Source organism: Procambarus clarkii, chromosome 3 (genome assembly GCF_040958095.1).
Source record: "Procambarus clarkii isolate CNS0578487 chromosome 3, FALCON_Pclarkii_2.0, whole genome shotgun sequence".
Taxonomy (NCBI): domain Eukaryota; kingdom Metazoa; phylum Arthropoda; class Malacostraca; order Decapoda; family Cambaridae; genus Procambarus; species Procambarus clarkii.
In genome coordinates this window covers 17,297,171-17,311,517 of record NC_091152.1, presented here as the reverse complement: position 1 = coordinate 17,311,517, position 14,347 = coordinate 17,297,171, and the positions used below count along the sequence as shown (strand labels likewise).

The 14,347-nt window shown below is 43.8% G+C and overlaps 1 protein-coding gene across 1 annotated transcript in view; it reads left to right on the top strand.

Moving 5' to 3' along the window:
* The first annotated feature begins 6,335 nt into the window (after positions 1-6,335).
* The window catches only part of LOC123760868 (alkylglycerol monooxygenase), a 96,225-nt gene continuing 88,213 nt past the window's right edge, over positions 6,336-14,347 (top strand). Inside the window, exon 1 of the mRNA XM_045746664.2 lies at positions 6,336-6,472. The gene's annotated coding sequence lies outside the window, so the exon portion shown is untranslated. The remainder of the gene's footprint in view (positions 6,473-14,347) is intronic.

Sequence of the window (14,347 nt, the reverse complement as noted above, 5' to 3'; positions counted from 1 at the left end):
ATATATATATATATATATATATATATATATATATATATATATATTGTGACGATAATCTCCTTCAAGAGATTGAGCCTGCTCTTCCCTCCAAAATACGTCGCTATACATCTATATAAAACTAGTATGGAAGAAGTATCCAACAACTACATCTCCAAGGTTTGCCAGAGCGCAAAACGTATGCAGCCAGGAACACCTGCTCCACCTCGAACCGCCAAACTACCTGTCTGTCGCTTGCTCATCGCTGATTGGCTGCGGGTCCAGTTGCACCTGCCCTCCACCCACCACACTACCTGATGTCTGGGGCCACACGACAGCCAGACCTCAGAATATCCAGTGCTTTCAACAAGTTAACACGTCTCGTTGGTAGACTAAGCTGTGGCTTACGTGTACTAAGAGAGGTGATAGCTTAAAGCCAATATTCCTGCACCAATATTTACATTGTTTGTTATACACTTGTTATTACTCACTTGTCTTAACGTAACTTTTCATTTTGTCATTTGATTATTCTTATTATTTTGATTGATTGATTTTATTATACGAATTTGTATGTCCATTTTATTCATGTTTTGCTTTTCTAACGTAATTAAAATCTCATTGTTAAATTTACTTGTGTTTTGTGTGTCTTCCCTTTACCTTACCACAGACGAAGTTCCAGATTTTCTATTTTTTGTTTCTATATGTGACGAGGCCATACCCCTAGCTTTTGAACAGCCGAACACCAACGCGTTACCGTCACAATATATATATATATATATATATATATATATATATATATATATATATATATATATATATATATATATATATATATATATATTATAAACAACAGAGGTCCCAGGACAGAGCCCTCAGGCACTCCACTTACAACATTTTCCCACTTTAACTTAACCTCATTTATACTACTCTCTGTTTCCTTTGGTAATCCATCTTAATATAGCACCCCATGAGCCTTTTTAATTAGTCTTTCATGTGGCAATGTATCAAAAGCATTGCTAAAGTCAAGGTACACAACATCACAATCATTACCATTATCAACTGCCTACTGCAATATTTCACTATCTTGAGGTTATCTTGAGATAATTTCGGGGCTTTAGTGTCCCCGCGGCCCGGTCCTCGACCAGGCCTCCACCCCCAGGAAGCAGCCCGTGACAGCTGACTAACTCCCAGGTACCTATTTACTGCTAGGTAACAGGGGCATTCAGGGTGAAAGAAACTTTGCCCATTTGTTTCTGCCTCGTGCGGGAATCGAACCCGCGCCACAGAATTACGAATCCTGCGCTCTATCCACCAGGCTACGAGGCCTCCCGTAGCTGGAATAAAAAGTTAGCAAATTTCTTATACATGAACGGCCATTTGTAAAACCGTGTTGTGAATCGTTTATTAATTTATGGTTTTCAAGACGAAAACGAATGGTGTTTGCAATTATCGATTCAAGTAACTTTCCTACAATAGACGTTAGGCTGATTGGCCGATAGTTTGATGCAGGTGATCCATCTCCTTTCTTAAAAATTGGTACCACATTAGCTACCTTCCACGACTCTGGCACTCTGCCTGACTCTAATGATCTATTAAATATGGTAGACAATGGAACGCAAAGCTCCTCTTTGCATTCTATAAGCACCCTGGCAAACACTTCATCCGGCCCTGGGGATTTGTTTGGTTTGAGTTTTACTATTTGTTTAATAATATCATCCCTGGTAACTGTTAGACTAGTCAACCTGTCCTCGTCCCCGCCCACATAGACGTGTTCGGCTGAAGGCATAGAGTTAGGTTCTTCTTTAGCGTGTCTAAGTAACTGGGCCTCCACTCTTCAAACAGAATTGGTTGCCATAATCCTTGCACTCGAGCGCGTATATGAATCCAAAGTTGACACGCTAATTGTAAGTGACTCCTTGTCATCCTTGACTGCCCTCAGCGCTCTAAGGCATAACTGTGACTTGCTTTTCTCTGAAGCTAGATACAGATATAATGAAATAGTGATGGAGTGAGAGTTTGTCTCCTGTGGATTCCTTCCCATATTGGTCTCCGAATGCATGATAGAACAGATGAGTTGGCCAAGACTTTTGCTCGTAAAGAGGGAATTGATTACCAACTTGGACTGCCTTTGAGCAGCCTGAGGACAGCAATATCCCAGGAACATCAACTAAATTTCGGAGACTTGAGACAAAGTGAAATTCACACCAGTTACTCCATCTATCATCATTCTATTATGCAGGAAGAACCACACGTCTATGGGTCATCCAATAAGGTTAGCAGACTTCTAGATGTTACCACTGCTAGGCTTAGGCTCGGCTACAAGTACCTCTGACAGTTTGTAACATCTGCTGATGTAGATTTGACTAAATGTAAACTCTGTCAGCAGAATTATTCGCATACTTTGCGTCATTATATAATGGAATGTGAAACAATTGCGGAATTTAGAGATAACACCATCAATAGTGTCCAAGAAATGTGTAAGTACTTCATTCATAATGATGTGCTGCCCAAAATCTTAGCGAAGTATCCAAAATTTGCTTACTGTAGGTAATGCCTGCACATGACTGTAAAGCTGCCGCCCAGTTGGGTGGGTGTGGAGCACATGACTGTAAAGCTGCCGCCCAGTTGGGTGGGTGTGGAGCACATGACTGTAAAGCTGCCACCCAGTTGGGTGGGTGTGGAGCACATGACTGTAAAGCTGCCGCCCAGTTGGGTGGGTGTGGAGCACATGACTGTAAAGCTGCCGCCTAGTTGGGTGGGTGTGGAGCACATGACTGTAAAGCTGCCGCCCAGTTGGGTGGGTGTGGAGCACATGACTGTAAAGCTGCCGCCCAGTTGGGTGGGTGTGGAGCACATGACTGTAAAGCTGCCGCCCAGTTGGGTGGGTGTGGAGCACATGACTGTAGAGCTGCCGCCCAGTTGGGTGGGTGTGGAGCACATGACTGTAAAGCTGCCGCCCAGTTGGGTGGGTGTGGAGCACATGACTGTAAAGCTGCCGCCCAGTTGGGTGGGTGTGGAGCAAGACTAGTAACTGCGTGACTCACCATAGATGTAAAGTGCCTTGTATAGTGACTGTTGTGAGCCTCTTGTTGAATCACTTGTGACACAAAAGATTATTGATGTGTGTATTTGTGTGGGTGATTAAATATGTGTATGTATATATGTATACGTATATATATATATGTACATGTATGTATGAGTATGTGTACATGTATATATAACATTAATAATTGTGTAACTAGCGTCAAAAATTTTTATTTGCTTAGCTAAACGAACTAGAGGGTTCAATTCCTGAACCGATTATGTGCCTCTGTAATCCTTTACACCACCGCCCACGGGATGGGTATGGGGTGCATAATAGAGAAAGAAATTGAAAATAGTAAATACAGAGATAAAATATTTATTAAAAATGCTACTCATCTCTTCGTCATTATCCGTTATCTGACCTGTCTCGGTTTTTAATGGACCTATCCTTTCCGTAACCTTTGTTCGATATAACTGAAAAAAACTTTAGTTTTTTTAGTTCGTATAGCAGGCCCTGCTGTACGAACTTCACAGTTTCGTTTTGCTCTCCTTATCTCTTTTTTAATATTTCTAACCAGTTGTACGAATTCATGTTTTCAGCTGACTTCCCCATTCTTAATCCTTTTGTACCACGCTCTTTTTCTACCTATAAGATTTTTCAGATCCTTTGTTATCCATTTCGGGTCATTTGTATTTGATCTATTCATTATGTATGGTATAGTACTTTCCTGTGCTTTGCTTAGAATATTTGTAAATAAGTTATATTTTGAATCCAAATCCAAATCCTCCTTTACCTCACATATCGCTGGGTTCACGTCTTGCTCCAAGATCGGCCCCCCCCCCATGCCTAAGACTTTCCAATCTATTTGTCCCCAAAAATTCTTAGGATATTGAAATCATCTTTACGAAAATCTGGCACTTTAACAGAATTTTCTCCTACAGGTCTATTCCATTCTATGCTAAATCTGATCACTTTGTGATCACTGTTCCCTAGCTCACTCCCTATTTCGATGTCATTAATTTGTGTTTCCCTGTTAGTTAACACTAAATCTAAAATATTATTTTCCCGCGTTGGTTCCTTAATGTGTTGCGTAAGAAAGCAATCGTCAATTAATTCTAGAAAATCTTCTGCTTCACTATTCCCTGTTTTGTTCAACCAGTTTATTCCACTAAAATTAAAGTCACCCATGACGTAAATACTGTTAGATCTAGATGCCCTAGATATTTCATCCCATAGATGCTTTGCTTCCATTCTGTCTAAATTTGGTGGCCTATATATAACTCCTATTATAATGTTATTAGCTTTTTCGTTTAATTCTATCCAAATAGTTTCTGTGTGTGGCTCAGTTTTGATTCCCTCTTTGAGACTATATTTCAAATTGTCCCTAACATATATGGCTACTCCACCTCCTCGTCTAATATATCTATCTGTATGAAATAGTATAAATCCATTTATTTGATATTCAGCTAATAGTTCTCTATTTTCTACATTCATCCACGTTTCGGTAAGTGCAATAATATCTATTTTTTCTGTGCAGACAAGAGCATTTAATTCGTTAATTTTATTTCTTAGACTTCTACTGTTAGTGTAATATACCCTAAGTGAATTGTTATTTTGAGGCCCTTCTCTTTCCCTGATCATTTTGCCAATTTCTTTCTCCCACAAACACATACTTTTATTATCTCCTTCCTCCAAATCAATTCCCATACCACTATCTGCTAACAGTTTAAACCCAAACAAACGCTTCCAACCACTTCTTCCAACGAGTTCGCAACAGCAACAACCCCAGCCTTCGATAGATGCACCCTATCCCGAGCATACATTTCATTTCTTCTATAGAAGTATTCCCAGTTGTCTATGAAAGATAACATTTGATTTTCAATATCTTTCCAGCTGGCAATTGACACCAAGTGCCTTCGACAACCATTCATTTCCCACTCCCTTTTTTGGAAGAATGCCGCATATGATCGGGATTCCTCCCTTGCTCCTAACTAATTCTATGGCTGTTTTATACCTCTGAATCAGTTTCTCACGCCTAACTCGACCAACATCATTTCCTCTTGTGCAAATACATATAATGGGATTGTTCCCATTTCCAGCAATAATATTATTCATGTTGTTTATAATATCACCAATTCCAGCTCCTGGATTGCAAACCCTTAACCTATCCCCTATTTCTAGCACAAAACGTTCTGTCTAAGTACCTCACTTGGGAATCTCCCACAACTAAAATTCGCTTAGGTACCTCCTTAACTTTCGGAGCACTTTGAGGGGTCTGTGCTTCGTTGCTCTTCGTTGATTTCCCTTTCGAGTGAACTGCAGGCTCACCACAGCACTCGTCTTCCAACACGGCAAAAGAATTTGAAGTCCTGAGGGCGTCTGTAGGCGGCCTTTTCAAGGTCTCTTAAGACCCCTGTCCTTTACAACTTTCCACGACGAGGTCTTGTTAATATTGGTCTCCTCCTTCGTTTCTTCCCGATGTTTCAGTTGTCGTACCTCCTTCCGTAGGGAAGCCATCTCTGCTCTCAGAGTTCCGAGTAGATCCATCAGTTCCTTCACTAATCCTTCCGTTATTGCTGTAATAATATTACTATAATCGGAGCTCCAGCTAACACAACCTCTCACTGTGGTTGTAGTGAGCAACCAAACACTCCAACCAAGTAGTTCTGGTGGTAGCGCTGGTTGTATTAGTGCTGGTGGTAGTAGTGCTGGTGGTAGTAGTACTACTGGGGTAGTAGTACTGATGGTAGTAGTACTGGTGGTAGTTGTACTGGTGGTAGTACTACTGGAAGCAGTAGCGCTGGTGGTGGTAATAGTGGTGCTAGTGGTGGGAGTAACTGAAGCAGCACCAGTAATAACAGCAGCAGCAGCACTAGCAACTGAAGCAGCACCAGTAATAACAGCAGCAGCAGCACTAGCAACTGAAGCAGCACCAGTAATAACAGCAGCAGCAGCACTAGCAACTGAAGCAGCACCAGTAATAACAGCAGCAGCAGCACTAGCAACTGAAGCAGCACCAGTAATAACAGCAGCAGCAGCACTAGCAACTGAAGCAGCACCAGTAATAACAGCAGCAACAGCACATAATTCATTTATAAAAGCATTGATCAAGACATAATTTATTGACAAAAGTGACAATTTCCCTCCATGACACAACAGCCTCACTAAGGGAGACGCAGGTGAAGCTCCACTATGATTAGGACAACCCATCTGAAGCCTCCCCATACACACGGGGCGGGCGCATGCGCACCCCGCTGAAGCCTCCCCCATACACACGGGGCGGGCGCATGCGCACCCCGCTGACAGCATTCATTAGTATCAGTGGGAAGGCTGCTAGGCACACATGCTCAGTTGACCGGGATCAACAACCACGCCAGGACGTCGTTAGCTGCGCTCTCCTCGGCGCCTCCACGCTCCCTCCAGTCGGAAGCCACCACACGTAACAACATAACAGTCTCTCAGTACCCGGAGGTAACTCTCACTTTCCTTGTGCCTGTGTGTTGTTACTTGGTGGTGATATATGTGACGGACCAACACTCAAGTGTAACTTGGTGGTGATATATGTGACGGACCAACACTCAAGTGTAACTTGGTGGTGATATATGTGACGGACCAACACTCAAGTGTAACTTGGTGGTGATATATGTGACTGACCAACACTCAAGTGTAACTTGGTGGTGATATATGTGACTGACCAACACTCCAGTGTAACTTGGTGGTGATATATGTGACTGACCAACACTCAAGTGTAACTTGGTGGTGATATATGTGACTGACCAACACTCCAGTGTAACTTGGTGGTGATATATGTGACTGACCAACACTCCAGTGTAACTTGGTGGTGATATATGTGACTGACCAACACTCCAGTGTAACTTGGTGGTGATATATGTAACGGACCAACACTCCAGTGTAACTTGGTGGTGATATATGTGACTGACCAACACTCCAGTGTAACTTGGTGGTGATATATGTGACGGACCAACACTCTAAGTGTAACTTGGTGGTGATATATGTGACCGACCAACACACCAGTGTAACTTGGTGGTGATATATGTGACGGACCAACACTCCAGTGTAACTTGGTGGTGATATATGTGACTGACCAACACTCCAGTGTAACTTGGTGGTGATATATGTGACGGACCAACACTCCAGTGTAACTTGGTGGTGATATATGTGACTGACCAACACTCCAGTGTAACTTGGTGGTGATATATGTGACGGACCAACACTCCAGTGTAACTTGGTGGTGATATATGTGACCGACCAACACACCAGTGTAACTTGGTGGTGATATATGTGACCGACCAACACACCAGTGTAACTTGGTGGTGATATATGTGACGGACCAACACACCAGTGTAACTTGGTGGTGATATATGTGACGGACCAACACACCAGTGTAACTTGGTGGTGATATATGTGACGGACCAACACACCAGTGTAACTTGGTGGTGATATATGTGACCGACCAACACACCAGTGTAACTTGGTGGTGATATATGTGACCGACCAACACACCAGTGTAACTTGGTGGTGATATATGTGACGGACCAACACACCAGTGTAACTTGGTGGTGATATATGTGACGGACCAACACACCAGTGTAACTTGGTGGTGATATATGTGACCGACCAACACTCAAGTGTAACTTGGTGGTGATATATGTGACGGACCAACACACTAATGAACAATACCCAACAGTCACGATAACTCGCTATCTGTCCTTACATTGTCTGTCTGTCTCTGTCTTTCTATTACTAGACTTTATAATGGTTCAGGACGGACCGAAACGTCCCCGTTTCTTCCCTTTCTGATGTGAGATTTGGCTCTCTTTAATTCAGCCAGGTTGTTGTGACTCTTCGTTTGCATATGGGAACGAATGTAAATAGACATTTGCAACCTCCCCATACACACGAGGCGGGCCAGGATTAGGTCTGAGTGCTGGTCATGGGGAGGGAGGAGGTCTGAGTGCTGGTCATGGGGAGGGTGGTCTGAGTGCTGGTCATGGGGAGGGAGGTGGTCTGAGTGCTGGTCATGGGGAGGGAGGTCTGAGTGCTGGTCATGGGGAGGGAGGTCTGAGTGCTGGTCATGGGGAGGGAGGTCTGAGTGCTGGTCATGGGGAGGGAGGTCTGAGTGCTGGTCATGGGGAGGGAGGTCTGAGTGCTGGTCATGGGGAGGGAGGTCTGAGTGCTGGTCATGGGGAGGGAGGTCTGAGTGCTGGTCATGGGGAGGGAGGTCTGAGTGCTGGTCATGGGGAGGGTGGTCTGAGTGCTGGTCATGGGGAGGGTGGTCTGAGTGCTGGTCATGGGGAGGGAGGTCTGAGTGCTGGTCATGGGGAGGGAGGTCTGAGTGCTGGTCATGGGGAGGGAGGTCTGAGTGCTGGTCATGGGGAGGGTGGTCTGAGTGCTAGGCATGGGGAGGGAGGTCTGAGTGCTAGGCATGGGGAGGGAGGTCTGAGTGCTGGTCATGGGGAGGGAGGTCTGAGTGCTGGTCATGGGGAGGGAGGTCTGAGTGCTGGTCATGGGGAGGGAGGTCTGAGTGCTGGTCATGGGGAGGGAGGTCTGAGTGCTGGTCATGGGGAGGGAGGTCTGAGTGCTGGTCATGGGGAGGGTGGTCTGAGTGCTGGTCATGGGGAGGGTGGTCTGAGTGCTAGGCATGGGGAGGGAGGTCTGAGTGCTGGTCATGGGGAGGAGGTCTGAGTGCTGGTCATGGGGAGGGAGGTCTGAGTACTGGTCATGGGGAGGGAGGTCTGAGTACTGGTCATGGGGAGGGTGGTCTGAGTGCTAGGTATGGGGAGGGAGGTCTGAGTGCTGGTCATGGGGAGGAGGTCTGAGTGCTGGTCATGGGGAGGGAGGGAGGTCTGAGTGCTGGTCATGGGGAGGGAGGAGGTCTGAGTGCTGGTCATGGGGAGGGAGGGAGGTCTGAGTGCTGGTCATGGGGAGGGTGGTCTGAGAGCTGGTCATGGGGAGGGAGGAGGTCTGAGTGCTGGTCATGGGGAGGGAGGAGGTCTGAGTGCTGGTCATGGGGAGGGAGGAGGTCTGATTGCTGGTCATGGGGAGGGAGGAGGTCTGAGTGCTGGTCATGGGGAGGGAGGTCTGAGTGCTGGTCATGGGGAGGGAGGAGGTCTGAGTGCTGGTCATGGGGAGGGTGGTCTGAGTGCTGGTCATGGGGAGGGAGGTCTGAGTGCTGGTCATGGGGAGGGAGGTCTGAGTGCTGGTCATGAGGAGGGAGGTCTGAGTGCTGGTCATGGGGAGGGTGGTCTGAGTGCTGGTCATGGGGAGGGAGGTCTGAGTGCTGGTCATGGGGAGGGAGGTCTGAGTGCTGGTCATGGGGAGGGAGGTCTGAGTGCTGGTCATGAGGAGGGAGGTCTGAGTGCTGGTCATGGGGAGGGTGGTCTGAGTGCTGGTCATGGGGAGGGAGGAGGTCTGAGTGCTGGTCATGGGGAGGGAGGAGGTCTGAGTGCTGGTCATGGGGAGGGAGGTCTGAGTGCTGGTCATGGGGAGGGAGGTCTGAGTCCAGGTCATGGGGAGGGTGGTCTGAGTACTGGTCATGGGGAGGGAGGTCTGAGTGCTGGTCATGGGGAGGGAGGTCTGAGTGCTGGTCATGGGGAGGGAGGTCTGAGTGCTGGTCATGGGGAGGGAGGTCTGAGTGCTGGTCATGGGGAGGGAGGTCTGAGTGCTGGTCATGGGGAGGGAGGTCTGAGTGCTGGTCATGGGGAGGGTGGTCTGAGTGCTGGTCATGGGGAGGGTGGTCTGAGTGCTGGTCATGGGGAGGGTGGTCTGAGTGCTGGTCATGGGGAGGGAGGTCTGAGTGCTGGTCATGGGGAGGGTGGTCTGAGTGCTGGTCATGGGGAGGGAGGTCTGAGTACTGGTCATGGGGAGGGAGGTCTGAGTGCTATAAGTTAAGATCTAGGTTGTATCATGGTAGCTACACAAACTGCACCTCTGGATTTCGATGTGGATTCAAAATATAAATTTAAACATATTATAAGGAAATCAGATGAACGTCGTATACCATACAAATTGAATAGATCGAATAATGATGACCCGAAATGGATAACAAAGGATCTGAAGAACCCTATAGGTAGAAAGAGAACTTTGTACAAAAGCATTTAGAATGGGGAAACTTGTCAGTTAACTTGTCAGTTAAAACAACAATTCGTCCAATTGGTTTGAAATGTTAGAAAAGAGATAAGGATGGCAAAAAGAAACTATAAAGTTCGCATAGCAGGGCAAGCAATGACAAATCTTAGTTTTTTTTCAGTTATATCGAACAAAGATAAGGGAAAGGATAGGTCCATTAAAAACTGAGACAGGTCAGATAACGGATAATGACGAAGAGATGAGTAGTATTTTATCGCGGTATTTACTAAATAGGAACTGAACATTATTCCTTGAGCCGAATAAGTCTATGTGGGTGGAGGGCGGAGAAAAAGACAGGTTGACTAGTTTAACAGTTACCAGAGGGGGGGGGGGATGTTATTAAACAAATAGTGAAACTCAAGCCAAACAAATTCTTAGGGGAGTGACCAAACACTTCCTCCAGGGTGCGAAGTGTTTGCCAGGGTGCTGAAAGAATGTAAAGTGGAGCTTTGCAAGCCATTGTATATCATCTAAGTAATAAAAATGTTAATGTTCGTTTGTTCAAAATCGCTAATCTCCGAAAGTTCTTCACCGATTGCTATGAAATTTTGACACAACGTTGCATTCGAATAGGCGCATGTTTTTATATACCTACTATAAAGATGCCACCCATGCGACAGGTAAAAACATGTGTTTTTGAAAATCAACGCCATCTGTTGCACATAATAGCAACATGCACGCTATACTAAATGTCACGAATTCTATTTCAATGTTTCCGACTGCATTGATAAATTTTATTTTCATAGATTTCGATTTATTTTATTTTTTACTAGCAGGTACTAGCAGGGTACTTCTAGTACTAGCAGGTACTAGTAGGGTACTGGTAGTACTAGCAGGTACTAGCAGGGTACTGGTAGTACTAGCAGGTACTACCAGTACCCTGCTAGTACCTGCTAGTACAAAAATAAAATAAATCGAAATCTATGAAAATAAAATTTATCAATGCAGTCGGAAACATTGAAATAGAATTCGTGACATTTAGTATAGCGTGCATGTTGCTATTATGTGCAACAGATGGCGTTGATTTTCAAAAACACATGTTTTTACCTGTCGCATGGGTGGCATCTTTATAGTAGGTATATAAAAACATGCGCCTATTCGAATGCAACGTTGTGTCAAAATTTCATAGCAATCGGTGAAGAACTTTCGGAGATTAGCGATTTTGAACAAACGAACATTAACATTTTTATTTATATAGCTGGTGAAAGTGTAAATATATTGGTGAAGCGAAGTGTGTGTTGTTCATCCCCCCCTTATTTTTTATTGCACTGTACAACCAGTTCTTGAAAGCATACTACCGACTTTCAAGAACCCGATTACTGGTCCTAAGTGGCCGTAACAGAAGCCACTTCCCGTCAAACACACACCGAAACTACGACGTTGGTACAACGTTCGAACAAGTTTTAACACCTCCTAACCAGTTATAACAACCAATATACCATGTTGTAACAACGTTCTAATACGTCATAAACACGTTAAGCCAAGATGTAACAACTTTATTACAAGTTGTAACAAGCGGAAAATAGACAGTTACGGTTTGTGTTTCCAGGGTTGGGCGATGAGGTCCCCGACTAGCGGCGGTCTAGTGTAGAGTATGCGCCTACAATGTCAAGATCGTAGGTCCGCGTCCACCTCATTTCTCTAGTGGATTTTTTAAATTTATATATATCACGTTAATGTGACTTGTGTGTGTAACTGTCTTTAATGACAGCCTTGGACCAGAGCGTAACACACACTCCTCTATACTCAAGAGTTGTCTTTAAAGAAACAATCCTCCACCCTACGTAGCCTTAATGTTGTATCTTAGAGCCATACAGAAAAATGTCTTCAATCATGTAGTGAAGTCTTCAATCATATCAATCTTCAATCATATTTTGTTTCTCAATTCTCCTAATCATGTTCAATTAAGTAGATAACTTTGCCTTGCCTGAGTACAGTAATGTAACACTAAGTGTAGCTACTCAGATAACTTTACCTTGCCTGAGTACTGTTATGCAACACTAAGTGTAGCTACTCAGATAACTTTGCCTTACCTGGGTACTGTTATGCAACACTAAGTGTAGCTACTCAGATAACTTTGCCTTACCTGAGTACTGTTATGCAACACTAAGTGTAGCTACTCAGATAACTTTGCCTTACCTGGGTACTGTTATGCAACACTAAGTGTAGCTACTCAGATAACTTTGCCTTACCTGGGTACTGTTATGCAACACTAAGTGTAGCTACTCAGATAACTTTACCTTACCTGAGTACTGTTATGCAACACTAAGTGTAGCTACTCAGATAACTTTACCTTACCTGAGTACTGTTATGCAACACTAAGTATAGCTACTCAGATAACTTTACCTTGCCTGAGTACTGTTATGCAACACTAAGTGTAGCTACTCAGATAACTTTACCTTACCTGAGTACTGTTATGCAACACTAAGTGTAGCTACTCAGATAACTTTACCTTACCTGAGTACTGTTATGCAACACTAAGTGTAGCTACTCAGATAACTTTACCTTACCTGAGTACTGTTATGCAACACTAAGTGTAGCTACTCAGATAACTTTACCTTACCTGAGTACTGTTATGCAACACTAAGTGTAGCTACTCAGATAACTTTACCTTGCCTGGGTACAGTAATGTAACACTAAATGTAGCTACTCAGATAACTTTACCTTGCCTGGGTACAGTAATGTAACACTAAGTGTAGCTACTCAGATAACTTTACCTTGCCTGGGTACAGTAATGTAACACTAAATGTAGCTACTCAGATAACTTTACCTTGCCTGGGTACAGTAATGTAACACTAAATGTAGCTACTCAGATAACTTTACCTTGCCTGGGTACAGTAATGTAACACTAAGTGTAGCTACTCAGATAACTTTACCTTGCCTGAGTACTGTTATGCAACACTAAGTGTAGCTACTCAGATAACTTTACCTTACCTGAGTACTGTTATGCAACACTAAGTGTAGCTACTCAGATAACTTTACCTTGCCTGGGTACAGTAATGTAACACTAAATGTAGCTACTCAGATAACTTTACCTTGCCTGGGTACAGTAATGTAACACTAAGTGTAGCTACTCAGATAACTTTACCTTGCCTGGGTACAGTAATGTAACACTAAATGTAGCTACTCAGATAACTTTACCTTGCCTGGGTACAGTAATGTAACACTAAATGTAGCTACTCAGATAACTTTACCTTGCCTGGGTACAGTAATGTAACACTAAGTGTAGCTACTCAGATAACTTTACCTTGCCTGAGTACTGTTATGCAACACTAAGTGTAGCTACTCAGATAACTTTACCTTACCTGAGTACTGTTATGCAACACTAAGTGTAGCTACTCAGATAACTTTACCTTGCCTGGGTACAGTAATGTAACACTAAATGTAGCTACTCAGATAACTTTACCTTGCCTGGGTACAGTAATGTAACACTAAGTGTAGCTACTCAGATAACTTTACCTTGCCTGGGTACAGTAATGTAACACTAAATGTAGCTACTCAGATAACTTTACCTTGCCTGGGTACAGTAATGTAACACTAAGTGTAGCTACTCAGATAACTTTACCTTGCCTGGGTACAGTAATGTAACACTAAATGTAGCTACTCAGATAACTTTACCTTACCTGAGTACTGTTATGCAACACTAAGTGTAGCTACTCAGATAACTTTACCTTGCCTGGGTACAGTAATGTAACACTAAATGTAGCTACTCAGATAACTTTACCTTGCCTGGGTACAGTAATGTAACACTAAGTGTAGCTACTCAGATAACTTTACCTTGCCTGAGTACTGTTATGCAACACTAAATGTAGCTACTCAGATAACTTTACCTTGCCTGGGTACAGTAATGTAACACTAAATGTAGCTACTCAGATAACTTTACCTTGCCTGAGTACTGTTATGCAACACTAAGTGTAGCTACTCAGATAACTTTACCTTGCCTGGGTACAGTAATGTAACACTAAATGTAGCTACTCAGATAACTTTACCTTGCCTGAGTACTGTTATGCAACACTAAGTGTAGCTACTCAGATAACTTTACCTTGCCTGAGTACTGTTATGCAACACTAAGTGTAGCTACTCAGATAACTTTACCTTACCTGAGTACAGTAATGTAACACTAAGTGTAGCTACTCAGATAACTTTACCTTGCCTGAGTACTGTTATGCAACACTAAGTGTAGCTACTCAGATAACT